This window comes from Panthera leo, chromosome C2 (genome assembly GCF_018350215.1).
Source record: "Panthera leo isolate Ple1 chromosome C2, P.leo_Ple1_pat1.1, whole genome shotgun sequence".
Taxonomy (NCBI): Eukaryota; Metazoa; Chordata; class Mammalia; order Carnivora; family Felidae; genus Panthera; species Panthera leo.
Genome location: NC_056687.1, coordinates 18,003,772 through 18,009,771, shown reverse-complemented (window position 1 = coordinate 18,009,771; position 6,000 = coordinate 18,003,772).

Here is a 6,000-nt window from a genome sequence, read left to right as displayed (position 1 = left end):
GCTACAAGTCTTCTGTGACAACTCTTTCTGACCTAAATATGCCAGAGTCTGCTCATACTGGCCAACTGTGCACATCTCTTCCCAACTTCGCATTCTTCAGATCATTGATTTATGGTAGCATAAATCAACATTGGTGGAGTGTTTACACCACTGGAATGGGCCATTGCTACAAATCAAGCTTTTATTGCCCTCCTGCCCCTACACAGGTTGCTAAACATTTACCAGCATACCACTGCCCCCAAGTTATCTATATATTCATATTTTGATCTAATTAAATGTTATATTTGAGCACAACACAGTAAAAAGGATCAAACAGAAAATGTTTTCAAAGCAACCTCCCCAGTCTTGAGAAAAGATCAGATATTCTTTAATGGTTACCCAGTGTCTCGCTCATCATGCTTAACTATTTGCAATGCTGATTCACAGAATCAAGAATCTAGAATTTCAGCTACTTCGACCTCTCCCAAACATTCTGGCTTCAACTCTTTTTACTTTGATATCCTCTTAGGAATTTGTTGAATCACAGGGTCGCTTCTGAGTGAGTTAGTACCATGAAAGAAAATTTGCTATTATTAAATATTTCAGACATAATAGAAAACACAAGAGATATTATGATGATCACTCAGGTATCCACATCCCAGTGAAAAAAATTAGTTGAAGCTTTCTCTTATTCTCTTTTCATTTCTGCAAAGGTAGCTAATATTCTCCCTATGATGGTTACCATTTCTATATATTTCTTGATATATTCTCACATAATATATCTATTCTTTTATTCTTTTAAGTATCTGAACAAAAAGGATCATAACATCTGTTAAACTTGGTGTTTTTTTTGCTCAATATTGCATTTCTGACAATTACCCAAGTAGCTCATATTTAGTTATTTTCATTGCTATGTAATATCTAATTTAACGATATATATCACAGTTTATCCATTCTGTTGACAACACATTTGTGCTGTTTTAATTTTTTTTGGTCTTTGTAAAAAAGGCTGCCATGAACATTTTTGTAAAGAACTCCTTACACATGAATCTGAGAATTTCTTCAAATGGTATAAACAGGAGTGGGATTACTGGATAGTGGTGAATGTGCCCCTACAACTTTCTTAATGATCACCAAATTGCTTGTCACAGTGATTACAATAATTTACATCCCATCCAGCAGAATGTAATTGTTCTGGTTGCTACATAATCTGCCCTAAATATGCTACTGTTAGACTCAAATGTTGGCTGGTATGATGGATAAGAAATTAACAAGGTGGTTTTAAGCAAAGGCATAATAGATGAATATGTTACTATACACAAAGTAGCAAGACAGCCAAAAACTGGAGAAGTCCAAATGTACCTCAACATGACAATGGATAAGCACGTGATGCTATATTCATACAGCAAAATACCACTTAGCACCAGAAGGGAACAAAGTACTGCTACGTGAAAAATATGGATAGGTCCCAAAATAATTATTAGGAATTATCATGCTGATTGGCTCTGTTAATTGCGGGGAACCGCCTAACAGGGGTGCAAAGGGGCTTTCCGGATTAATAGAAATGTTCTATAATAGTTAATACTGGGAATTGGTTACAAAGTGTATGTATTTGTCAAAACTCACCAAGCTGTACATTTAGGATCTATACATTTTATAGACTGTAAATCATAAATCAATTTAAAAGAAAGAATATTAGAAGAAAATAAGAGCGTAGATATCCGCATTAAGAGAAAGAGTCCCTTATTGCTTGAGTAGCTCCCTGGGATGCCTTTTTATTTCATATGGTTTTACATATGTAAGTTAATCAGAAGCATGCAAAGATTTAGGGAGAAAGAATTCGGAGGCGTGAGGAGGAGAGAGAAGGGAGATTAAGGGCAAATGCCTTGCCAAAGACACTGAAAGAGAGTCTCAGATAAAGAGATTTTAAACACATTTTGCTCAGAGTTAAAAATATAGTTTCTCTTTAATGCTTTCCAAAAGCAGCAGTAAAAAATTTAAATTGCCTTCCAATTTCTCTTGGATGTCGCAGTGATGCTTCATCTAAATGTATTCTCTCTGCTGAGATAGACCCAGGATACAGTGTCTCCTGAGACACCCTGGTGTAATTTGTTACATTTTAGTACATTTTATGGCTATTCTTAAGACATAGAAGTTTTAGCTTTTTTACAAATGATAAATGACATCTACCCATTAATTTCTTTTAAATTAATTATACAAGAAAAGTGTGATTTAGAAATAAATAATAAAAATTAAATGATGCACTTTATTTTGAAGTCAAATGTATATGGAATATTAAGTATGATGGTATTAAATGTGTATAGAAGCCGGGCGCCTGGGTGGCTCAGTCAGTTAAGCATCCGACTTCAGCTCAGGTCATGATATCTCCATCCGTGAGTTCGAGCCCCGCGTTGGGCTCTGTGCTGACATCTCAGAGCCTGGAGCCTGCTTCAGATTCTGTGTCTCCCTCTCTCTCTGCCCCTTCCCACTCACACTCTGTCTCTCTCACTCTCAAAAATGAATAAATGTTAAAAAAAATTAAATGTTTATAGAAGCAACTTTCTTTATCTGCTATTGGGAAATCTTGCAATTTGTAATTTTTTTCTAATAATTCTGTGTTTTGTTTATAGGTGAACAAATAGGAGAGGCCATTTAAAATTATTTCAGTCATATTTTGCAAAATGCTTTGTGAGTTTGGGTAATCATTATTTCCAAAGACGTAAAGGTCAAGTTAGCGGTATTCCATCCAGGTGTTTTATCTTTTTAGCGTTGATTTTTAAGCTCAAAGAATACATTTAAAATTCCAGTTAAGAATTTTGACCAGTTAGATGTAGTAAAGATCACCATGAAACAAAATTTTAGATTTTTGTCCTTCGTATGCCTTTCATTAAATTTCATTCATTCATGCTTCATGTTTCCTGCTTTTAATGAATGATCTAATATGGGTACACATTACACAGGATATGATCAAAATTAAAAGTAGTAAAAAAAATTAAACTTTCATACCCCTCAAAACTACCTTGGTGTCCAGTCAGGTACAATTGAGTCATACATACATACATCCGTGCGTGATACTCAAGGGCTTAATTACATCTCTCACTTGATCTCTACCAGCTCACTCCATGCTGTGTTACAAAGAAAACATTTAAAAATTTTGTTTCATGAATGGATTAACATTGGAGAAATGGAAATAGTTGTCATGAACTCTCCCAAGTGCTTTGACCCACTGTTGGACATTTACAAATCGTAGATTGTGAAAAGCTGATCTAGTTCATGCCCCTCGTCTCGGCAAGATCAAATCAGCCCTGTAAATAATACCCCTCCTCAGATTTCCTGGGGTTTATAGCCGCATAATGTGCAAAGATTAGGATATTGTAAACAGAATCCAAATGTGTGTATTTTTATATGTTTCTATTGATCAATAAGGATATTAAGGTATGTGTATAATAAGATCAGTAAGTAAACAAGACAATTCATAGTAAAGGGCACGTCTGAGTATGTATCCAAAAGAACTGAAAATAACATTTTGAACAGATACTTGCATTTTCATGTTCATTACAGCATTGTTTACCATAGCTGAGAGGTGGAAACAACCTAACTATCCATCAGTGGATGAATGGATAAAGAAAATGTGATGTATGCACACAATGGGATATTATCCAGAATGGAAAATGAAGGAAAGGCCGTCATACCTGACAATACGGAGGACTCTGGAGGCTATTATACTAAGTGAAATAAACCAGCCACAGAAAGACAAATCTGTATGATTTCATTTATATGAGGGATCTGAAGCAGTTAAACTCACAGCAGTAGAAAGTGAAATGGTGGCTACCAGAGACTAGGGAAAGGGGGAAATGGAACATTGCTTCTTGCAATGGGTCATGCAAGATGAAGAAGTCATGCAAGGTGAAAAGTTCTAGAAATCTTCCATACAACAACGCTTATGCTGTTAGCAGTTCTGTACTTTTCACCCAAAACTTTGTGAAAATGGTAGATTTCATGCTATATGCTTTTTTAAAAAAAGTTTTTTTAATGTGTGTTTATTCTTGAGAGACAGACACAGAAAGTGAGCAGGGGAGGGGCAGACACAGAATCCGAAGCAGGCTCCAGGCTCTGAGCTGTCAGCACAGAGCCTGACGCGGGGCTGGAACTCACAAACCAAGAGATCGTGACCTGAGCTGAAGTCAGACACTTAACTGACTGAGCCACCCAGGCGCCCCATGTTACGTGCTTTTTATCACCATAAAAAATTCTTAAATATAAACCATAAATATGATTTTGTGTTTATTATCTGTAGGTAGTTGTTGATATGAATGTTAGTGGTCGTGAGGGAACAAAATAGCTCCTTAACATGGGTAGCTTCATGGAGAGTTTAGTATCTCAGCGCAAGGGCGGTCTATTAAGCACAGGTTCCTTAGGAAGCTGACTGTGCGGCAGATTTTGGAGTTCAGGAAGCTGTCCCTGAGGAGTGCTCTCGGGATCGACTTTGTGGGAGAATGGAGGCAGTAAACTGGAAGGGGAGAGAAGCCCAGATCTCGCGTAACGACAATCAGGTCTCTGCCAGGTTGGCAGGCAGCTAAAGCTGCCGAGGAGGAGGCTCCTCGAGAGTCATCCCAAATAGGGTCAGGGGTCCAGGCCTCTGTACCCTCACGTCTCCCAGTCACTGAATGCCGGCAGCCCCTGGGAAGGGGACGTGACTTGGATCAAGATGGCCTTCTTTTGTGGAGAATAACCACATAGAGGAGGCGGGCACTCAGTCCTGGAGTAGGAGCCCATCAGTCAGGAAGGAGGATCCATGAGCCAAACTAGAACATCTCCCAGCCAGGGTTGAGGGGAGTGAACATGGGCTATTTAGGGGTTATAGGGATGGAAAGTGAGATAGAGACAGGAGAAATGGATGGGTGGGAGGCAGGTAGCACTATAGCCCCTTCGAAGAATGGAAGATGTGGGTTGGAATCTCAGCCTATTTCCGAGTCCAAAAAGAAGTTCGCTCAAATGAGAGCTTATACGCATTTCTGTCTTTAGAGTTGTGGCCTTAGTCTAGAACTTTGGTTTACCTGAATATGGCTCGATATGTTATAAACACAATTTATTATTGTTTTCAAAGCAAGTGCCATTTTATATAAAATCTATTACTTTACGTTAACTTTCTGCCTTTAGACCCACGGCTAAACATTTTTATTGTCTTGATAATTATCTATCTCCCTGATGTGTGTTTTACTTGTGTACCACAGGTTCTTAATGAAAAATTCTCTTCACCCTCTAATCTCTGTTTGGAGGTTATAATGGCAATTAGATATCCTTCTTGCTCATACATAATGCATGAATACTGCAGAAGTAGGTTATTGAAGTGTTTGACTTATCTCCTGCATCACCTTTTCAGCTGATGGGTAGTGAGTAGAAATTTAATAGACAGATGTTATTCTACTTTTATGCTCCATTTACAGATCTAGGTTAGGTTTACATAAAGGAGAGTTTCAGGGCATTAATTTCTGAAGTCAACAGTGTGCTCGATTGGATTTCGGTCCTGCCTCTGCTATTAACTTTGTGTGGGATGTCGACCAAGCAGTTGTATCTCTCTGGGTCTCATTTATACATTTACTACATCTGCAAAGTGTAGTTTTGGATCGCATGCTTCATGACGACGTTGTCCAGCCACCATTTCATTGGATGAATGAATATGTTTGAATGAATATGGTTTTTTTTTTTCCAAAGAAAATGAATTTTTCCTCATTCACTATAGCTCAACATGCACAGATCATTTTGGTGCACAAATAACTTTCAAGCATGACACCTTCATTTGGTTTCATAAACTTGAACCCAGATCAGAGGGGTAGTAGGATCCATTATGTACACATATAAACTCATTATGTTATAAAGTGTAATAGTGTCATTATTTTCCATAACTGCTCAAGAATTCCTAAGAACCTTCCATTGCCACTGAGGGCAAGAAAAAGTCAGACTCCCTTCAAGGCCATTCGCCTGGAAGCAAATTCACCATTGCATAAGCCTGAGCATGAG